Source organism: Lichenostomus cassidix, chromosome 2 (genome assembly GCF_008360975.1).
Source record: "Lichenostomus cassidix isolate B80296 chromosome 2, HeHo_3.0, whole genome shotgun sequence".
NCBI lineage: Eukaryota > Metazoa > Chordata > Aves > Passeriformes > Meliphagidae > Lichenostomus > Lichenostomus cassidix.
This window is the reverse complement of record NC_139482.1, coordinates 75,175,681-75,199,966: the sequence shown is the minus strand read 5'-3', so window position 1 is coordinate 75,199,966 and position 24,286 is coordinate 75,175,681. Positions and strand designations below refer to the sequence as shown.

General features: G+C 35.1%; 1 protein-coding gene across 1 annotated transcript in view; it reads right to left on the bottom strand.

The window, feature by feature from the left end:
- Positions 1-24,286, bottom strand: part of CDH12 (cadherin 12) — a 335,414-nt gene that overhangs the window by 124,706 nt on the left and 186,422 nt on the right. The gene's annotated exons all lie outside the window — the stretch shown is intronic.

Below are 24,286 nucleotides of genomic sequence, written 5' to 3'. Positions count from 1 at the left end.
TTCCAAGATAATCACACTACAGACTGTGAACCTAGGAGTTTCTTGCTGAAAGAGTCCAAAACTCAATCTTTTTTTTGCCTTAAATACCAATATACACATTTTTCCATGTATTGATATGATGAATCTCTAGTTATAATTTAAAAAAAAAATAATTTAACTTCTTGGATGTTTTTGTATCTTTAATCAGTGTTCATTCTACAATAATGTGGCCTTAAACTTTATTTTAAATGCAGGAACTTTTTAAATCTAAACACAGTATGATGAATTTCTTTCTCAGATGCCTTTACCTGCTTCATACTTATCCTTTAAATACATCTAAAAGCTTTACCAGGATATTCAAGGTTATATCACTGATGCTGAAATAGTTTTTAAAATATTCGCCCACTTTTCCCATCTAATGAGGATTAAAAAGATCCACTATAATGGACACTGGTCAGAATGGAGTTTTCAAGAGTGAATTTCCTTAAGCTGAATCGTAAAGCGATTATGGATATAGGCTTTATTTACATGATGTACTGCCCAAGGTGAAACACAATAGAGGAAACATGGGACATGAAAGGAGATTATGTAGAAATTGAATTACTGAGAAACTAAATGGTTTTGGTAATGGGGCAAGAAGCTAAGCTGCAGAGAAAGACGTAAAGGCCATTATTAACATTTATAGCTATTGACTTGAAATTGAAAATAGGTCCTTGTGACTGTGGAAGAGGTCGTGGTTTGTAGCATAGAGCGAACATGAACATAGTCTCTTCTTTGTCTTCTTTTTCATCTCATCATTCTTGTTCAGTGAATATACTAAATTCTGATCTCGCTGCCCCCCACATGTGATTTTAAATTATCTCTCCAGTCCAAAGTAAAGCATTTTGCTTCTGAGGTGTTAAATATTTCCTTGCTTGCAAAATGAAAAGATAATGCAGTCTGAGATAATTAATGTCTATTTCTTCCTCATCATTTCAATTTAAGTGGTTCAAAATTTCCTGCTGTTTCATTATACTCTGCTCAGTAAAAACTTGGTATTTTCCTTCCATTATCATATAGAGGCCTACAGACACACAACTGAGAGGGAAAAAAAATCAAAATTATGAGAAAGTTTGAAGAAAAAAAAAGTTAGAACTTTTTAGAAGGGACCGGGCAATTGTTTTAGTAGTTTCCCTTTATTAAATAAAATTTGTTTGCGCTTCATTGTGAAGACTACCTTGATTCATACTCTTGGAAGTAAGAATATCATGGAGCAAAAGCATGTGGTTATGAAGGAGGAATTTGTAAACAGGGAAGCATGACAAGATTGCTGTTTCTACTCCCATCTCTTGTCATCAGATTTGGCACTAAATCTGAGATGGTTGAGTGTGTTTCTGATTGCCAGCTGTAAATTTTATGTTCAAATAGTAACAAATCAGGCTGCCTTGCATGTCTTATCTGAACCCTTGGATCATACTAGAAACAATTATAGTTGATTTTCCTAGCTAGAGAAAAAGCAGGAAAAGCAAAGGCTCCCAAGACAAAGGAAGACTGAAATACAAAACGACTAAACATAGCTTTTTTTTCTGAATGTATTGGAGAGAAAAAAGCTTTTTAAGTGGCAGGATTAACAATCCTACAGTTACAGATGTGTTCACTGGGCTTCACAAGCATCACTCAGCTGGTATAACCTAGGAGCCATTCCACCTATTTAAGCAGAGCTGCATTGCTCTGCATTAACTGGAATGTGTCACATTGTGTTTATTCACCCAATAACGCTAATCTGCTGATTTTGATGCAGGCTTCCTAGATGCCATTGCTGGACAATGTGCAAATGCATGCTTATTTGTAATCCACACTGAGTTATGCAATTTGTGGGGCAAATCAACATTACACAGTGCCTAATTACTGAAGGGGAATAGTTGATTGATTTAATTTAATATGAACTAAATTCTCCAACCATAAAAGGAATGTAAAACTTAGATTCAAATGCAAGGATGAGGAGCAAGAAGCTAGCATTAGCTTTACCTACACAACACTAGGAAATAATCCTGACTTCCAATGTCGGAAATTTTCCAGAAAGCAGTTTGGGCTAAAGAATAAGTACTTGCTACTGTGTCTTGATTTATGTGCTACAAACTGTATTGCACTGGAAGAAAAAACTTTTATGTTTTTGTGCTGAAAAACATACAGAAGATTTGTGAGAGACTAGCTTTTCTGACACTGTGTTCACAGAAGCTTTTGGGTTTGTATTTCTTTGTATTTCTCCTTATTACTTGTAGTTATTTTCTAATTCTTGGCCTTCTGCTGTTTCCACAAAACTACAGGGCAAGAGAACAAGTGCTCAGATCTTACCTACTTCCCTCCCCACAATGTATTTACACTCCAGAATCACCTGAATTTACTGCAACAAGGTTGTACAAATGATTGTATCCACAGAAATTGTCTTAATTTTATATTTTCCCTATAAATCCTGAATATTAAAAATGCAGCAAAGGCTTGGAAATGTGAGGGATTCCTTTTTTACCATTGCTCAAATCTACACTTTTATTTTCACTACGTAAGTAACAGAATTTAGAGTCAGATCTTTGGGCAAATCTGCCCCAAGTGTAAAACTAATAATTTCTTGCAGCAAACTCTGTTAGTGTGGAATATTAGGAATATTTTTCTGTGATGGCAGAAAAAGACATATCATTTCATAATTCTTGCTAATGTGTGCAAACAACAACATATATGGCAAAGGGAATGACTGATTAAAAAAAAATAAAGTATGAATAATAAGATGGAGACTATTGTGAAATTCATTGTATAAAACTTTGTGAAAATTATGGCAGTGTTTTTGAATCATATCCAGTACCAGATGTCAGACTGAATCAGTCTGCAAGTCCATGTGATCTAGCAATCTGCTTCAGCCTGTAGCAAGTTGAAAGTGAGTTTCCCTCAAAGAGGATGGAAAGTTGGTAACAACTCACTACCAGAACATCTGGGAGAGATTATTTATTCAGTTCTTCTGACAGATAAGTCCCATTCCTGACTAGAAGTATGACTGTTTGTATTTTAGCAATAAATTAAAACCTTACTGCTTCAATAACTCAGTTTTATCAGCTCTGTGTCACTTCAAGAATTCATACGCCTGCACAAATGATTTGAAATAATATGAAAAACCAGGAAATGCATTAGACGATGTACTTCAAGAACAGCTCTATCCTCCTAGGTAAATTGAGCATTACTGAAGTATGGATCAGATGTATCTGTTCCTGAGTACCCTATGGTGCTGATTTTCTCCTCAGTGTCCTGTTCATCTAACCCTTAAATGTTCACCTTCTCTTTTCTTAAATACTTCAGAGGCTTCTCTTAATGCAATAATTTCAAAAGTCAAATGTAAGTTCACATACATAGGTAAAGAAATTGGAAGCAAAGGAAACTTAACAAATTGCAAGATAGTCTACTTTTAAAGCAAAGCAATCACTATATTCCCACAAATCATGCAAGAACAAGAGCTGTGACATCTGCTAGGATTGCTGTGATCTTAATTTCACAGCGATACAGACACTGGAAAGTTGTTGTATGAGTTAACAATTTTCCTTTCTTCATTTCCCATCCACATAAAATGGAAAAAAAGGTAGAGAACGAAGTAAAAAAGTTTTAAATGTCAAGAAATGCTCAACATTACTAAATTGATATATTCACCCTGTGATGCACTCTGAGATTCTATGTCTTATTCCACTGCCAAGTTCACGGGCTGAAAAATAAAAATCCCTGTCCAATTTATTTGTTACTAGTAAATCAATTTGAATGCTATATTGCAGTGCATATCTGGACTGAAAAAGGTGGTAAATGTTGCAGTCTATTAAGCATTCCTTGCCTGTACAACAATATTAGTTATCCAACCCACATCTGTATCCTTACTTCATTTTTCTCTATGGAATATATTTCATGGCTTTATTCTGTTCTCTCCTCTTCCTGCATCTACTCTCAGGTATCACCACTTATTCTATAGCCACCAGCTCCTCCTTCCCCCCTTTCTTGGGTAAGATGTGCAATGAAAAATATTTGTGAGATTAGAACATCCATTCAACTCCAGCATTACCTAAGATTGCAAATACTGAATGATGTCTTGAGCTGAGGAAAGGAAAAAAGGCCATTTTTGTGCAATAAGCAAAGACACAGGCAGATCTATTTTGGCACATCTCCACTGCAAAAGTCTGTGTGTTGGAACAGGAATATCTACTACAGGAGAGGAGGGTGTAAATGAGCCTGGAGACTTTCTGTTTGGAAGACTGCCCTTTAAAAATATAGTTATTCTACACGTATTTTCTATCGGCAAGAACTCTATGGTCTACACAGATTGCATAGTTTCTTTTAAAAGCTGATAATTAGAACCTAATGTACTGCTTTTACACAAATGTATTTATTCCTTCCTTCTAAAAATATATAAACCCTGAAAATTTTCCCAAAATAAAAAGGGGTGTGGGGGTTTCAGAGACTTTCATTCAGGACATTGCAAAATAAAAACAACAGTGTAATTGTTGCTAATCAAACCCAATAAAATAGTTTTTCTTTCTTTCCCTCTCCCATCACACACACATACACACCCATGCAGAGGACATGTAGGCAAGAGGTAAAATCTGCTTACAACATAGTCAGTGCAAATGTTCCCTGATCCTGTGAATTTGGATTTCCTAGGGTCTTCTCCACAACAATTTAAAATACATTAGTCAAACAAGACTGCAGACTAAAACTTGTGTTCAGAGGAGTTAGGACATTACTAAAAGTGGGTCAGATGAATGACAAAAAGTATATGGAAACAAGGAGCAACTAAAATCACAGAATCAGAGGACCCTTTAGGTTAAAAAAGACCTTTAAGATAGTTGAGTCCAAATGCAAAATCATGAGGTAAAAGAAAGGTGAACAAAAGGAGAAAAGAATGATTTTTTTAAAGGTCATTTGGAAAAGAAGGTTTTGCTTCCTTTTGAAGCTGAAAATTATTTGCAATAGAAAGAGGTGTCTTTGTACCAACTTTGTAGAGGGCTTTTATAAGAGAATCCTATCTGTGAGTAGGCTTTCTTAGTTCTATGAGAATTTCAAACAATAATTAAAAATTTCAATTAAAGGATGTGTATGTGTGTGTGTGTGTTTGTATACATATATATAAAAAAAATTAAAAGATATTATTTGAATTAGTAAGCTGGGCATATCTTATCATCATGATAAATTTTCTTTGTGTGGTATTTCTCTGTCTTCTTTTTTCATGTGTAGCACAATATCTGATTCCAAAACTTGGCATTCTTGTGACTACTTTTTGTAAAAATAGTAACAGACAACATGGCTCTGCATTTTGAAGTATCTTTCTGTTCAAATTAGATTACAATACAATCTTATTCAAAAGGAATTAGGTAAAAAGAATTTCTACACTTTTTCTAATGATTCTTGTTTGGCAAATAAAGTTGAGCTTTATTTAGATTAAAACACTGATTATCCAATTAAATAAAACATTATCTTCTTCTGTCATGGGGACGTAGTATAAGCACACTAAGTCAGAACACTTTTTTAATAATGAGTATGGTTGTCAGGTAGTAAGATGATGGCAAAAAAGTCAATAGAAAGGAACAAAAACAGTACCTGACCTGGTCAGTTCAGACAAATCTTCATCTCTATCAAAATCATGCACTTGAGGGGTTAGGGAATGTTATTTTTCTAATTCTTCTCTACATTAATATTTTTGTTGCATTATGTAGAATTCAATAATAAGACTTGTAAAATCACAGTGAAAGAAAACCCAACATTGCTTTCATGGAATATCATAACCATAAAAAATATTGGCCAATGAAAAAAAGTTAGGCACTAGTAAAACACTGAAAGAATAAAAATTTCTCAATAATGTCTGAATATAATTTAATTATAGAAGTACTTATATATGTAAGTTACAAGTTGCATATATTTATGATGATTATTTCTGCATCACTTTTTAAGCTGGAGTTGATACATATAAAAACACTGTGTTCTGGTCCTCCCTCTTAAACCTTAACACAAGAATCAAGAGTAGAAGTAATTTTTAAAATTAAATTACTCTTACTGATCTCATATAACTCCATGTTACCATGTGCTCTGTGTACATATGGTGATGGTTTAAGTTCACAGTTACGTTGAATATCATTGGAGGAAAATATTCTGCAGAAGGGTGACAGCTGATGGGACCATCGGTCTGCTGAGGTCTCTAGGCATAACCATTGAAAAGTAACAACACAATCCCAGGTTCCAACACCAAATTCCAGTATTGGCCATTAGAGAGCAATAGGAGTCAAAATTTGAGGAAATTTATCAGCTTCCAATTTGCTCTTTACCCAATGCAATTTTATATATCCTGCTGAAGTAATATGAGCTACTATGGAGCATGCACCTGCTGATGACATCTGAGTTGAACATGATTTTACCATATTATTAAATTTGTGTAATTTTAAAGTTTTTTCAAAGTAGTTATCAGGAACTGAGCAGGGGATTGAATCTGAAACCCTTACAATCCAAAACTGTTAATGCATCAGATGGGAAAAGTGAGTTTGTGCCATATATCCTCATACATGGATATGGCCTTTTCACTACTGTGCACTCAAAATCTGTGGTAAATAATCTTCTGGCTTGAAGGAGCCTGTGGAAGACATCACCTTTTACTAATGAATGCATTTGAGCTGGCACCAGTAGAGCTGCTTTGATCTACACCTGTGAAAGCACTGCTGCTCCCTCTGTACACACACCTGGCTGGAGTCCCTGTGGCTAAGTCAGAGTGGCTATGTTGATGTCCAAAACTCAGAAATGAAGGAAGGGCATTTGCCACAAACAAAGCTGTAATGGGAAAAATATCATCCCAGCTTTAGGCAGGAGATATTTGTATTCCTCTTCAAGACAATACTTATTTACTGATTCTGAAAACTAAATGAAGAAGAGAGCACTACAATCAAATTTTAATTCTTTCTATTTCATTGTGCAAGATACGAAAAATGCTCAATGGTGTTGCTGTAATCAATTAAAATGGTAAGTATGAAGGGGTGGTGATCTTCTGAGGTAGTATATGTGATTGCACTATTTCCTTTTTGAAAGAGGAATCACTGTAAGAATATCAAACAGACCTGCATCTCTCTAGATAATACATACTGACAGGAATACATTATATTGCACTAGGTTCCCTGCTGTATCTCTTCTACAACATATATAAAAGATCAGTGCATGAAAATATGAATTATGCTGTATGAATAAATATAATAAAAATAGACACTAGAGACTTAGAAAGTCTTTATGCAAAATTTGTTACATCTAACCCAAAATTTCTAAGACAACTATAAGAAGAGAGTTTATAATTTCTAATGACTACCTACTTATATTTATGAAGATAGTCTCTCTGAATATCACCAGATAACCACTGCTAAAAAGCTGAGAACAAGCAGGAACTTTATATTGCAAAGTGTCACTAAAATTAAGCTGTTGCCAAGGTTAGAAATTTTTGGTCTAGAATGAGGTGTTTATACTTGCAAAGTGAAATGACAAAATCTGCTCTCTTTCTAGGGTGTGTGAATGTAATCCATTTTCTGTAGAATTATAATCTATAGATCTATTAAGCTACAAGGTATAAAATTCTGGTTGGTTACTTGGACTTTTCCGCATAGAAAATACTATTATCATCAGAGGACACATGCTTGATTCCTCAAGTTCTTTTGACATTACGGACTTGTTTTTTATTTGAGATCCAATTTGTCATGGAAGCTGTAGCTACAGCCAGTCAGTTGCATGACCTTTTTGCTCTCACAGGAATTGCCCTACTGATGCCAGTGGGAATACCTTGTGTCAAAGGGAAGAAAGTGTGGGGTATTCCGTTCAGTTTCTGAAGGGACAGACAAAAAGACAGCTGCACGTTGACAACTGCCATGCTGCTGGAAAAGATCTTAGCTCCGAGCAGCTTCCCACCCTCTTCCTTGGTGATATTCACTTCTCCACCCTAAACATCTGGAGCTAATTGAATTACCCTGAAATTCTTTATATCATACTGTCCCATCTAGTTAGAGGAAAGGAATAGCTGGCTTTGTAAGCCTGGCTCTTTTGAAATTCATTATGGGAAACTCAAATTTCCTGCTGGAGTTGCTCTTCTGAGGAGGCAACAACCTGTATGAGGGAGAGTAGCTGTGAGGCAGCATACATTTCCACACCACAGCTGCAACTAGGAGAAGAAATACAGCTCCAGCTATGCAGTCATAAACATCTAAGGCATAGTAGTCATGAAGTAGTAATCTCCTACTGCCCATCAGTCCCTAACACAGAAAACCCTAGTTAGGGTCAGCTGACCTCCACAGTCACAGAAATGGTGTACATGACCACACACAAAGTGAATCCCAAGCTTGACTCTGGCTCCCTGACTCAGCTGTGAAAAATACCCAGAGACAGCTTCTCTGTAAAGCTAAGGGTTCACTGTAGTTCCTAGAAGTGTACCCTAATTAAGGCTCCCTACATTGTGTTTACTTCAGCAAGTCACAATTCTATGACATGCAGAGGCATGAAAGGACACAGATTGCATTACCCATTTGTCTACCTATGCTGATTTTTTTCTGTTACTATTATTAATAAAAGAATTTATTAATAACGATAATAACAACAACATCATCTCTGATAAATACACAACTTTTAAGTACTTTGAACAGGCACTCTGTCATAAACCAAAAATGACAGGTTCTTGTAGTTAGAATGTAAAAAGAAAGACTAGAGCTGTAGCAAATGCTACCCTGGAAATGTATGATGTACAAGTATCACTTTAAATCCTTTGCATTTAGAAAGGTAAAAGTTTATAAACTGATTATAAAAGTTGATGCTTAATTTTATACTGATTGGAGCCTTATTTAGCAAATACATCTTCTACTATTTTCTTATTTATATCAGTGTGCTCTTTACCTCCAACTTGAACTTGGTAGGGTTTAGAGTAAAGGCCTGCTAAATTCTGCTTTGCTGATGAAACTTTCTTCATTTTTATCTTTCCCTTAATACATTTTTTTTTGCTTTTTTACAAATATTTTTCTTTATTGACTGCATAGCAAATGAATATAGAAACTCCCTTCCTCGTGTATTTAAATTTAATGTCAAGTACAAAAAACTTGTTCCATAAATCGCACTTGCTGTAAAGCTCTGTCAGTTAAGGTGTCTCTTTTTGTTTGATAATGATATACCAGAACTGGCAGGGAATGGCAGAGTAGAAAGATTTTTCCTCAACCTGTCTATCACTGTGACAAGGCTTACTATCATAAACTGTTTGACCAGCAATCTTTTCTAAACAGGAAAAAAAAAAAAAATCTCAGTTACATCATAGAGGTGAAAAATATAAATTTTAACACATATATTAGAGGGATAAAGTTAAGGGATTTACAGGCACAGAATTTTAGGAGTGAAACAGAATATCTTCGGAATCTTTAATCTCTTTGTCTTAAATTTGCCCAAAAAACTCAGGCAAACATGCACACTAAAAGACACAGAAAAAAATTGTAAAATAATCCAGCAATAATGAACAAATAATGCTTAATGTGCAAGAGATATAGGAATAGAAGGTACAACAAAGAAACTGAAATAGTTTTCTGTGTCCTATGCATCAATTCTAAAGAAGCACAACCACATGAATAATGTTCCAGCTGCAAGATTTCCTCAGATTAATATTTTTAAAGGCTGTATTATAGCAGTGTTGATTTCCTCAGCTTCCAGAATCAGCATAGGAAAGGGTTGTGTTGGATGTATTTCTTTCATTTTGCTGAAGCAGTACAGATAAGTGACATGCTGCATAGTTTGCATTTTTTTCTAGCTTGTAACGCAGATTTATTTTTTAGGTTTGAGGTTGGAGGTTTTGCAAAAATAAGTAAACATTCTGTTTCAGTGGAGTCTTTTAACTAATCAACATTTGCATGGGAGAAAAACAGGTTCTTAAGACACATGTGGAGCATCAGATAGAGTTTGTTCTTCAAACTTGGTTTATTTAAAAGAAGCAGAATTTACATGGCTCTATGCAGAACTGAATCAAATCCCAGAAATCCTGTATCTATTCTAAGTTATGGATACATTAATATTTCACATACCATTAAGATACGCTGTGTGAGAATATTGGTAAGCCTTCTTTTTAATAAAAATGTCACACCTATGTACTAACAAGCAAAAGGAAAATATCTGCCACAACTCAAGGCTAAATCATTTCTGCTCAAATGGAGCAGTTTAATTATAAATCTGAATATGATTGTCTCTGCTGGATTTTCCCAATGCAATTTAAGAAAAACGTGTTAAGTTTACATGTAGTTATATGCTAGTTATAGCATTCACTTGCAAGACTTACTCATGTTTTTAATCAATAAAGAAAGATGTTCCTAAGAATCAGTCGAGAGTACAATACAATAGATAAATAAATTAGAAAGCTTTATAATTTGGAACAGAAATTATTGTACGGCTGCTGTAAGACCTCGGTTTTCTATAGCTGTGGCTGTACTTATGTTTTATACTGATGAGATGGAAGAACAGCCACCTCTGCTGCTGCTGTTAGGGCTGGAGAAGGAAGAGAAGAGCTTAGAGTCATTTTACCCCAGAGACAAGAGGGTGGGAAGGTCATTCCTACTGAGAACTTGGAAGAAGCAGAAAGTGAACAGTAGAACAACTGTGTCTGGATGAGTTTGTATTCCATTTTTTTCAGACAAAACTGCTCAATGAAACAAGAGATGTTAATTTGTTCCTAATCCTCCTGCATATGGTTCTTCTAGAAGTCCTGGGGAAATTAATTTACAGGGACAAAATCTCTTCAGGTTCCAGGGTAGCATAACTGTGTCCATAAAGCCTAAATCTTGGACTTGAGAAAGTCAATGGAAAAACTCCCATTGTCTCCAATTTTATTCAGGAATAATTAGGACATTGCAAGTACTAGCAGAGTACTCTCCTGCAGAGTATTAGCAGGGTTCTCTCCTGCAGACTGAAAGTAAACATTTTCTTTTGTTTAAGTTCACACACTTAGGGAAATTTTCTTTTCACCCTTAAGTTTACCATACTAAAGATCTCAAAATGGAAACAACGAAAGTCTTTTCTTATGTGAAAATCATTCACTATCTCACTCTCTCCCCATCCCCACTCTTTCATCTTCCAGAACCTCAAATAATAATATTTGATAGCTTCAAAATTCAGGGGTAGGATAAACTTTATTAAAAAAAAAAAAAAAAACTCTTTTGCAATTTTAACAGTAACCTTCATTAGACAGAAATTACTGCGAAATCCTTTCACTGGTGCAGGAATTAGTTGTGATGTGGCAGGGCTTTTATCCATTTACAAATATTTACAGAAGTCAGGCTTCTTTCACTGACAAATGTTGCAGCTATTGATAGCTAAATTCACCTATATTTGCAGTAGCTGTTAATTATGATCCAGGAAGTGATATTCACAAAGGGAAACCATTTTAGCAATTTCCCTAAAAATATTCCTTTGGTTTGATAAATGACACACATCCTTTTTGAACATAAGAACAAACTTATCTTTTAAATAATAATACATTCACTGGCTGTAGACCTTCTGAGCATCAAACATCATCTTTCCTTTGCTGTCTGCCTTTAAGTTTTTACAGATTTCATAATCTTATGACACTTGTTTGAAATGCAGTAACGAAGACTGAGAAAAGCATTTGTGCATCTTCAAAAAGACTATGTAAATATTTTTATTCACAGAATATCAGAAGATCCCTGTAGTGAAAAGGGAATTTTAAGAAAACATACAACCTAGCGACGTTAATTTTGATTATGACTGAAAGACATATGTACGGAAACTACATATTTGTTAATGAGAATGCAGAACAATGGCAGCTATTTAGAATTAGATCAGATCAAATTAAATGGCATCTGTTTGTTAATTAAGCTTTCAGTCTAACAATATTTGTACCATAAATTGAACTAAGTTTAACAAGGGAGATTGTAGCCTAATTTACATGGGGAGAGAAATCCATTACTGCATCAAATTCATCCAGAGAGGTAAAAAATATAGATCATTTGCTTAAAACAAATCAGAGAAGGAACAGGTAATTACACTTATTTACTAATGAATTTGCCAAAAATGAGTAATCCAGAAAACAGTAGTTATTTCTGGTGTTCACACTTTTTTAAGGGGAAAATACATATACAAATTACCCAAAATGTTGAAAGTCGCTGTTTCTAATTCTATTAACAAATTGAATAAGCAAATTGAATCAAAATATTTGTTTTCAATGCAAAGTTATTTGTTAGAAAATTTCACTTCTTTCAAGGATATCTGATGATGATTGATCTTTTGCATTACTTACGTAATGAATCAGAATAGATTCAATGTGAAAACCGCCTTATGAGCATACACTCTTGTGAGTAGTGCTTACAATAATTGAAGAGTAATGCACTCTAGCATTGAGGCAAGTTGTATTTCCTTATCTTCTTCAGAAGGCAAGATCTAACTACTGAGCTATGATCATAATATGTGACTGACTATAGGAACATAGCAGGTACAGCCTCTAAAAAGACAGTCTGCAAGCCACTCATGGAAACCCATGCAAGGATGTACTCTGTAGCAATGCACTTTATTTATGAAAAGGGAATAACATGTAATTGCCAATGCCCATATCCACAGCAGGGCACAGGTCTATTTATAACAGCCACGTGCCCCACAGAGCTGGTTCTATTAAAGGAACATTGTTTTTGAGTAATTGAGTTTTGTTTGACTCACCAAGAGCAAAAGTGTTTATGCACAGAGCTTCCCACATTCCTACCCTGACCTTCCACACCTGCACAGGGAAATAGCCATCCTTGTTGAGCTGCTATGAGATCCAATTTAGAGCTACATCCTTTACCCTAAAACTAAGTTTTTTGAGAGGCTGGCTTAGCAGGATGAGAAGAATATGGCATTCACTTGTAGAGAGACTTTTTAAGCTTTCAGAGTAGATTCATCTCTCGTTGGCATCCAGCTGGCCTTGTTTTGAGTACTGCAAAATTTTCTTTGAAAAATCATATAGCACTGACAGAAAAAAAAAAATTAAGTAAGACCAAGTTTTTGATTTACTATATGTGTGCCTTAAATGTGCATATTTTTCATCTTAATGATACATTTACCAGAAACATGAATTGGTGCTTTGGGATGTCAAACACCTGTCACAAAAAAAATTCATGCTATAAAATCATGAATAAACTACATCCCAGAACACTTACAGTCTTATCAGGATAATGTTCTTCTGTAAGAGTTCAACTGAATACTAAATTTTCTATAAATATTCTTTTTTTAATTTATAAAACTAGTAAGACAACCCAAAAAAGATTTTGAAATTCATAAATACATCAAGATTTCTTTGGTAATTTGTTTGTAAACTTAATAATATAATTAGACTGGGCTTAGCTTGATTAACAAGCCAGTATAATACCAATCTGCTATAAAAGAAGAATAATCTTAAATATTTTGTTTTAAATAATACTTCTAAGTAGTGGTGCTTCCATTACTGGAACATCTGGTACCTGGAGGAATAGTAATATACTTTCTTCATATTTTGATACACCAGCTGCAGCTAGTAGCTGTGTAGCATTTCTGACTTCCTGAAGCATCTATTTTGCGAACTGGATTAGTACTGTGCTCCCCTGGAAACAATCTGGGGGCTTGTAGGACTCCTTTGTTATCAGCACCATGTGACTGACCATGGACCATGTAATTCCTTGGGATTTTTTTTATTTCCAGTAAGAACTCAAATCTTTATCCCTGAAGAGATAAACATACACAAATTCATTCTTAAGTGTGAGATGAATGTGAAATGAAAACTGCATTTTAGAAGAAAAAGGAATGGGACAATCTGAAGGTGTGTCTTCAGCACATAAATAAAAAATTGATTTAATGCTGATTAACTTCCCTGTCAAAAAAATTCTGGCACATGCCCACTGTGCTTAAGGAAGTTTGCCCTCAAAAGGCACTGTTTTCACTTTTAAGAAGGAGCAACAAGAAATATTTTTGGAAGACAGAAAAAAAATATACAGAGTATTTCTCCAACTTGCCTGTGATCTGTGAATGTTGTGATTTTGGTGGGCAGATGAATAGGTGCTTCAGCCAGGCTGGGCTGTACAAAGCACAGCTAAGAAGAGACACATGCCTGTCTATAAAGAGGTTATAAAAGAGAGGTTATGTATCTCACCTAAACGATATTTCTCCCCATGAGTGCAGTGCAACTTTCTAACATAAATCCCTCCTCAGCACAGCAACACAGACACACCAGAATCATTAAGGGAAGGTTATAGGATGCTTCCAGATGACTTCCCAAAAGGGCAAGTGAAGCACTGTTTTCCCAGCATTACTGAATATGTTTTGCGGGCTGATCCTGCTGCTACACCCACCTCTGTCCCACAGGAGAGGTATGTGCCAATGCCATGCCAGGGCAGCAGATATCAGCTCTTTCTCTACTTAATCGGCAAGAACTCCTACATTTCCTGGCCTAGCAGTACAGCTAGCTGTGAAAAGAATGGAAAAGCACTTTTCCCTGTGGACAGGCGAAATAATAAACTAGTCATGGCAACAGCAAATTAGCAGCACATATCAGCACTGCAGGGTGTATATAGGATTTTTGGAGTGACACACTGTCAGAGTCCCAGAGGTATTATGGACTTTGACAAAGCAAAGTTAATGATGTTCAGATTCTACAAACCCATATTCGTGTGAGAGCTACAGATGATAACTTTGCATCAATTTTCAGAGAGCATTATAACCCCTACTTAGAGGAAGGGAAACAGAGGAAGAATGGTACAAACAAGCTCATTGGTACAAATTGTAAACAGAATTCAGTGAAAGTGTAGCTACTTTAATGGCAGTACCCAATTGTTCAGCTGCCTTCCAGCACAATAGCTGTAGATGAGTTAAGTTTGCTTTTCATTCAAGCCATAGAACGTCAAAGGTCAGAGAAATGAAGCAGAATAGACTAATTTTTTAGAAAAATAACCAGGAACACCTAAGAAATTATAGATCTTAGTAATTCCAGCTGAGTTAGCGAGAGAGAGCAAGAGAGAGAACAGAGAAACATCAACTCTACAGAAAACACCAACTAAAGCCAACTTGTTTCCCTTCCATATCAAACTGGGTCAGTTCGATGGAGGTTTGAGGTCAAAACCACTGAAGGTCAAGACTGTGAAGCCAGAGGACATATGAGGAGGAAAATTTGGTTCATTTACCAGCTCTAAAGTAAATAATCAAATGAAATTTCCCCAAGTGCAGGTTTTACACACACAAACACACACCCACAGATTGTCCATATGCTTGTTTTAGAGTAGTTCTTTTCCTGGTTAACAGGGAGGAGAAACAGGAAAAAAAGAGAAAAGAAGGGGAAAAAAAAAAAGATTATATTCAAAGGTGTAAATCATATGCATTACTAAAGGATGTTGCAAAACAGCTAGCAAATGTTTCCAAAAGAAAGGGCAAATGAATTTTACATAGCCAAGTATTTTAAAAATACACATTTTATGAGAACTTTAAAGGAAAAAACAGATGGCATTTTAGACTGCGTTCTACATACAAGATTTCTCTATCTCAGATTGTGAATTATGTATACATCCTTTCTCATGTCTTTTATATATAAAAAATGTTTTTAAATATTAATTTTTGTAGTTTAGAAAATATTACAATGAATATTTTCAGGACCACATATTCAGAAGCACCAGCCTTCAGAGAAATAAAAATAATGATTAGAGTATAAAAACGTATTTAGAAAATTACTTCTGCTCTTCATAACACTATGCATCATCTTTTCACACCAAAATTTTGATCTTGAAAAATTCAGTTTTCAGTGGGACTATTCTATCTTTCTTTCCATTTAATAAAAATTATTGAACTATACTTAATTTTAACTTTCATTATTGCAGTCAAAAAAACTATTTAAATAGACTACCTATTATAAACTAAATATAACAACAAATTTTCATTTCTCTGGCAGTTTTTTTATAACTTTGCATTGCCTGTTTCATGCTTTGTCTTAAAAATCAATTAAGATCAAATCAAAATTTATTGAAATTGAAATATCTTGGTGACTTCAACATCTCATCTACCTCATTATTTTTATTGTTCTTTGCATGGTTGTTTTTCACAAAATGAAAAGTAATGGCTGAACATATTCCAACACAGAACTAATTAAAAAAAGTAGACATGGTAAAATGTAACTTCTACTTACAGATCACACACAGATACATAGACACACAGACATGCAGGCACCAAACCTGGAAGTTAATATCTTCTAAATCAATATGATTTTATACAAACCATGTAAAAACTTATTTTTAGTACCTAGATTTTTCAAGAATTGTATGTCATGAAACATATACACTGCAAGCATGAAATTTTTACATATGCAGGCATGTAACATAAATATTGCTAAGAGTTACTCCCAAACTGAGATTATACTCTCATGTTTTATACTACTATTCTGCATAATTTCTTCCCCACCTTTGCACACTAGACACTATAAATCACTTCTGCTCAGTAGTTCTTAAAAATACTGGCAAATTTAATTGAAATTTAGGGAAAGATGGCTGACTAAATATGCCAGGACTCACCTATCCTTGGGTAGTGTCTCTGTATCTATTTTTTATTAGACACAAGCTGTACCTATGTTAGCAAGTAATGTGAACCAGTGAGAGTGTTCTGTAGAATGAGGCAGCTGATGGAGAGGAATGATGCAGGCAATAAATGCACCTCAGGGTCTTTTGCTGAGAACAAAATCTCATCTGGTTCGGTGGACTAAGTGCCAATTCATGTAGTGCATCCTCTCAGCTTTTTTTATCCAGAAGTGATCTAGCTTGTACTCTCGAAGACCTCTCCTGATGTGAACAAAACTACAGTCATTCTGAATGATCAAGAGATTTGCCTCAAAAGTGCACTTTAAATTGTAATGAAAACACTCATGAAGATTTGTCACCTATCTGGTAACAATTCTGAAAGGTGGCTATGACTTCAGAATTTGAGAAGTATGGTATCACTTTTTAATTTTGAAAGAATAAAAAAGTATTTTTTAAGAAAGGTCCCATTTATTTTTTTAACACAGCCCAAAATGGAAGAGGACTTTACCTTATGTCTGCATTGTATCTTTAAATAAAGATATAGAGCTGTCATTAGCTGGTTATAAAATTTGTGGTGGCATAAAGTGAAGTGAACTGGAATTTAACAGGATAAAATGAAAATTTACTTTTAAATCCCTGAATCTGAAAAACACTTTTCAGAAAATATGTTTTTGTTAATAAATTCCGTCAAAATGTGTGGGGTATTGGCAATATTTAGACAAATGTCATTATTAAATTTGTAGGCATTGTTTTAGGCTCATCTTGTTCTTTAGTGTGTAATATGAATGAACATTAAAACTATAAATGACTTTCAGGTTTTTTTTAAGACATTGCCATGATAGAATATCAATGGCTTTGCAAAGCCCTTGAATAAATTTACCCATATTTATCTTTGTACTTTACTTTTTTCCTGCAATTTGAGTTACATTAATGGAAAGTAAAACTGGAGATAAACTACTGAAACAAATAATTTCTGCCTTTTTATTTAACTCAGCATATGGACTGTCCATCATTTACAAACAGTAGACTTGCCACGAACACACACAATGAAAGACTCTTTGGTTTCTGCACTAGATACTGGGAAGAGGGATTTCACGTCCCTTTTTCCTCTCAAAAAATATCATTTTATATTTTCCCCAATAATACAAAATTATCTGTATAATGCATAAAATGTGATCAAATTCAGTACATATTTCTTATTATCTTGTATAACCTATAGGAAAAGTAATGTCAATAGGCTAATTACTTATACCATTATTTTTTACAAGTTTTTAACCACTGATACTTGGAGATAATTAAAGAAAATGAGCAGCCTGTCAGAATTATTTAATACGCTGAGGAAGCCATTACTTCAGAATCAGTCTCTGGGGCTGGGCTCCCCAAAGAAACATGTTAACAACCTACTACAAGGAACACAAGTGAAGACCCATAAAGCGCAATGCAGACAGACTGTAATGAGCACAGTACTCCCTTGGTCGCCTGTTTTCTTGGTTATTTTAATAATTTTGTCATCTAGTTTGATGATCCATGAGTAGATCCACAGTAGGCTCGTGAGGACTTGGCAGCACTGACCTTTAATCCTCTTTCCTCTTCCCCTTGAGCTTACTTTACCTTACTTTTTATCTTGCAGTTACAAATTTGACATTATTAACGTCAAGACTAGGAATGGACTTGGAAGCTAACTATTTAATCTAAAGAGCACTGCAGTGCTGGATGTAGGGAAATTTAATCAGTAACCCTTTATTTCATTTCCAGGTAGGCAGATCTGCCCAGCTCTCTCTTACTGTGTCCTTTCCCAGAGACACAAGTCCCTACTTATCAGTTCAGACAATATCAAACTTTAGACCAGTATTTATCTAAAAAACCCCCACACGTATCAAGAATTTTTAAAAAAATCAGAAGGACGGACTTTCTAGTTTTTAAGGTTTCAGTTTCATTTGATAATTGCTCAGGCAAGTAATTCAGTCTTCCTGCGCTTCACCTCTCTACTTAGGGAAGGGAGCTGATACTTCCTTGCCTCACACGGAGTCACAGCAAGGATAGTCATTGAAAAGTTCAGATGCCTCAGTGATGAAGCCCATAAAAGCATTTCTTTGAATCACTCTGATTCATAGAAGGATAATAATCAAAGAGGACATAACAAACCTTTTATTTGTAGGATCAATTAAAATTTCTTTTAAAAAAGTATTGTTCCCCAACAAAATAATGGGCCAGGCATTAATTTATTTAATTGCTAATATATATAATTCTGCTACCCTGGGTAATATAATATAATTCTTATAATTAATTACCCTGGATAATATAATAAATTTATGCTCTATTTGCTACCAGACTCATCTGGCAGAAGATTTAGCTTGTTGAAGAAGGAATGATCAAGTGCAGTTCAGAACCAAGCCTTACCATAGCTTTCAGATATGACGGTGCAATAAACATGTCAAAATGGTGAATAGAGTAAATAAAATAGCACATAAAAAGGAACCAGACCCAATCTTGTTTTCATCCAAATGAAAGAATGACTTATTTTTGGTTCTGTATTTTGTTATACAAAAAAAAGCAGCTCAAGTTATTGTTTCTAATATAAATCATCTACCTGTTACTGCCTTTTTTACTTCTGGATAATATCAAATTAGTCTATTTGAATATAAATTACTCAAAACTTAAATATTTTACTTTTTAAAAATACCACAGCAATACATACCTTTACTGAAAAGAAATTTTCAGTTGTACTGGTCAGTTTTTCAAGTTTTCAGCATCTTTGTTGTGGTTCTTAATCTGCACAAATGCTATCTGCCAGAATTCATTAGGCTTATGCAGGAATCTCCTGATCCTGCAAACACTCATTGATTATTTTTCTTGGACTCTACAACTGGCATCAATTAAACTAGAAACAGTTACCTGCTGTTGGGCTGATACAGCTGGATTTGACAAGCAGAAGCTATTAATTGGCTTATATACAGTGCTGGAAAGTACTCTTGGTTTCTAGAAAATATATACTGCACTAATAATGTCAATAAGACTTTTTTTCTTGGCTTTTTCCTCCACAGTTTATGCTTCAGCTCTCACAGAAAGAAAAAAACAGACAAAACATTGTTACAGCAATTAGACTGTCCTATCTCACTCTTTTAATATAATCCTTAATTCACATCAGCAACAATACATAAATATTTATAGGCTGATGGATTTTGACACAACTCTTGTTAACTATCCCAATCTGCAACTTGACACAGTAAAGAAAATGTCTTTGGCTCCTGCATTATGAAACACTAAAAAACTGTACTGTCTTCAATGTAGTAATTCTACACTGACACCAAGGTGCAAGAAAACATGAAAGATTCAGAATCAGCTGTGATCAACAACTTACTCAGACATCATCCCTGAAAACCAATGCTAGGAGAAAAATTTGAATAGAACAACCTCTGTTTAATGGCACAGAATCATCATCAGGGACTATGTTTTACACACTGCCATAGTGACAGAGAAAAGGCTTTCCTAATTAAAACTCATTTATAAACATTATCCTCTAGGATATTGGAACAGAAGATTCTCACATCTTGTCTCACCTCAAGCTTCTTTAAAGGGCAACTTGAACTGAACACCAGAAAAGCACTTTTGAAGACTCAAACACTAAAGAAAAATCAAAAGGCTGGTATACACACTCCTGACAGGCCTAAATTCCTATTCAACCTGCACACAAAACATCTACTCTCCTTCAATGTACGTGGGATTCATTTTGTATATAAAGAGGAAATGCAAACACGTAGAGAACTTGGAAGGTTTTTAGGATTGCATGACAAACAAGGAATTCTTCCACAGAAAATAAAAAAAATCCTTTCATTTACTTTTTGATTTTCAGCTTATCAGGCAGTCAGGCTAACAAGATATGATCACAACTCTTATCCCCTTTAAGAGGTCATTTTATTTTCATGAAACAGATTGCAAAGTATAATTTAAATCACCTACTGCATTTTATAAAAATGCCACAAGATTTGCATAAGAGGATAAAAACATCCCAGGAAGAAGATATACAGGAATATTTGTGCTTTGTCTCTGTCTGTCTTTTGCAAGCATGCTTGAGTTTGTGTGCAACTCCCACTGTGGTTCAAGGTTGTCACATTCATGCTGCATGTGGTAGATGTGCTTGCCTGGGAGATTTCAGGACACCTGATCAAGTCCCCTCACATTCCCAAGATGGCCTGAGCACAGACTGAGCTAGTTCCCTCTCGCTTAGAGTCAGAGAGAAAAGCAAATCACAAACTGAGTGTGTGGGCTCCATCCTCAGCGTAGTGGAGGTGTTTTGGGCTTAGGCCAGCTTCAGATAGAAGGGATCATCTGAGGGACTTGTAGGATGCCTGAAGAGGCTCAGCTCCTTTTAAGGATCTTTTTAAGGAAGATTCTCTGCCAGTGACACAGACTAGAAAACTAAGTAAGCAGTTAGTGTAATGTCTGGTGCTATGAGATATTGAAAGGCATGAAGCTTTGCAGCAACATCCCAAGCCTTTTGCTAACCGGACATTTTTCTCAGCATTACGCTAGTGTAGTGACCTGCACTGTTGTCTTATATTTTTGGAATCTAATATTATTAGTTACATAGCCACATTGACAAGACAATTAGTAAATTGCTACATGAAGTACTGCAGATGTTTGAATTTTACATATAACTACAAATGTTTATATTCTTCACTAGGAGAAATGCTATTTAGTATAATGCATTTTACTGTTTACAGCTGATTTCTTACTTGATGAAATTCCTTGCCCGTTAAATTGTCCAAACCACTTTCAACAAAGTTAAATGAATTGCTTTTGGGATCATGACTAATATATACACTTATCATTCTTTTATCCGTGGTGGAGGAGAATATCTGTTGCTATGGTTGGTCCCCTAACTATGATGTGCTGCACTGAATGCAAGTGACGTTCCAACACAGAACTCTGTCTCTGGCAAAGGTGAAAGTTAGAGAAAGCACAGTTCACCACATAAGTTCCAAGTGTTCAGTAGTTTGCGCACATAGCAGTGCCTTTGGAAAACTGATTTTTCATTAATTTCTTCATTCTCTTCTCATATACAAGAAAAATTCTGTTATCTCCGCAGTAACTTGTATGATGGAGCTACCCATTTTGGATTGATTCATTTTGTGAGGAATTACTTAATTTTCTTTTCTCTGAATGTGCCACCTGTTGGCTTCATTTGCTGTCCCACATCTTGCATTGGTGGAGGAGGGAATCTTCCCCCTTTAGTCTCAGCCCTGTGTTCTAGATATTTTTGAGACCTATCATATCTCCTTCTCTTTGTTTCTTTTCCAGGATAAGGAAACCTATCTTACTCAGTTATTCCTCACTGAGGAGTCAGTCCAAAAGTCCTGATTAACCTTTTATCCTTCTCTGCACTTTTCCCAGTTCTTTGGGACACATGTCCTCTTTGAGACTAGAGAGAAATAATTCCCACAGTGTGGAAGATACAGGCTCACCAGAAATTTAGATACAAAGCTGTATTAATGACTTCTATTTCCTTCTGCTGCTGCTAAGAACTTCGAACATCCTATTTGCTTTTTTTGGCACTCACGGCACACTAAGCAAATGTGCATACAGCTATTATGAAACAAGATCTCATTTGAGAGAGATTATCATTTCCACAGAGCATAACAATTTATTAATAAAATTCGAATTATTCTCCACCTCCTACAGTATGTATAGCTTCATATCAGATTTCATGTCTTATTTTAGTCCTATTTCATAAGATTCTTTTCCATTTAGCCTTTGTCTTTAGTAACTCCAGTAGCTTAATTAGAAGAGCAAACACTCCCGTGGATACTTTCACACTTTCTAAGATAATTTATGACATTAAACAACATAGGCCCCAACCTAAATCCTTACTGATATCAAATATAGCATCACAGTTTCCAGGATGAAACATAGTAACATTTTTTCAGTGGTCAGTTAGGTATTTTCACAACAATAGGAGTGAATAATCCATCTGTTACTGAAAATCTATTTTTTTAGCAAGCAGTAGCAAGGTTTTAATGGCATTACAGTATCTATCATTGATAACAGAATCAATAATAACTCTAACTTACATGTTCAGGGACTGACAGCCAAAATAAATACAATGCATACAAGGTAGTAATTTCTATAATTACAGACGGTGCTAGAAGACAGGAGTTTTTTCAAAGTTTGCTTTGTGGTTTACAGATACTTTTTTCTCTTGTTGTAAATACAAGAATAACTACTGCTCACAGCTGTTTAGACAAAGCCTTTTGTAATTATGTATTTATGAAACAAAACCTTCTCCAGAGGAAAATTAAATTTAAGCTAGTTACTAACAATTAAAACTACATTAGTTCTTATTTTAGCATGTGCCAATCCTGGTGGACATTGTCTTCACTCATTGGTATGTCTTTCAGCTTTTCTGCACCCTTTTTCATTTTATATGAGATCAGACCCTGGGCTGGAAGCAAGAGGTACATGTCACCCAGCACTGTGGGCGTAATCAACTTTCTCCTTAGTCACCCTCTCCTGCCTATAGAGCACATGTATCACTGCCGTGCAGAGGTCGTAGAACACACACATCTGGTACCACACAGTGATCTACACCAAGGAACTTATCAGTTTAAAAAAATCCTCTGTGGTTACTGGAAAAAAAAGCAATTTTACAACAGATTGTTCTTGTGCTTTAGATCATCTTCAATCAATGGAAACAGCATCATCAGTCTGCAAATGCCTCTAGAAGGTTATTTTATCATTTGGGGTTTTATAATCTCTGATTAGATTGACTAAATGATCATGAGCAAGTGACAAGAGAGAAAACCATGCAATAGTGTTCCTATTACAAAATAATTTTCCACTTCTGGGGCATCTAAATACTATTTGGTTATCTTTATGCATTATTATTATTTCCTCAGTTTTAGTCTTGTCACATTCTATTTTTCTTTGTTAAGACCTTTTTTGACTTTTCATGTTGAGTTTTCTACATTTTTTTTTTCTCAGGTAGAAAAATATGTAACCTACTCTGTTTTATGAACTAATTATTATGAAGTAAAGACAAGGTTCATTTATGAAAAACAGTTCATTTCACCAACACGTGGAAAATACAAGCAAGGTTTTGGGTGCACAAGGTCTACGGGAAACTGGAAGAGAAGCTGTGGAGTTCAAGCCATTATTAACTGGGTTCATTCGTCAGAATTTAACAGGATATGTAACAGATCCTGGGCAAGAATTAAAGTGATTGTAACTTTTGCAGCAGAGTGGAGTAGATGTCAGATAGAGGGAGACAGAAAGAAGGATTAGGGGATGGTTATCTCTAGAGGGAGAGGAAAGACAGGTGATTTAGAACCTGTGGGACATGAAGTGTTTCTGAGAGAGAGGGAAATGGTCACTGCCATAAAACAAATCCGTTGCTTTCTATGTTAGATAACAGAAAATGTGGTTTGATAAATCACTTTCAGAAGAACAGAGGGTTTTTGCACTTTAGGACATCGCCTATGAAAACACTTTCAAGGCCCTGACTCACAAACCATGCTGTGTTATGGCAGCACTTGATGACGCTGCCAATCTCAACCATTTCTGTTTATGACTTGCACGAAAGGCTATTAACTGCAGGGACTGAGGATGAGATAACCTAGCTCATTAGCTTATCCTATAAATTGGTGCTGGAAACCTAATTGGAATTTTTTCTTTCTTTTTCTTGTCTATGATGCTTCATTAATAATTGACTGATTGATTCTAGTTGTTATTTTGTTTGTGTGTGTGTG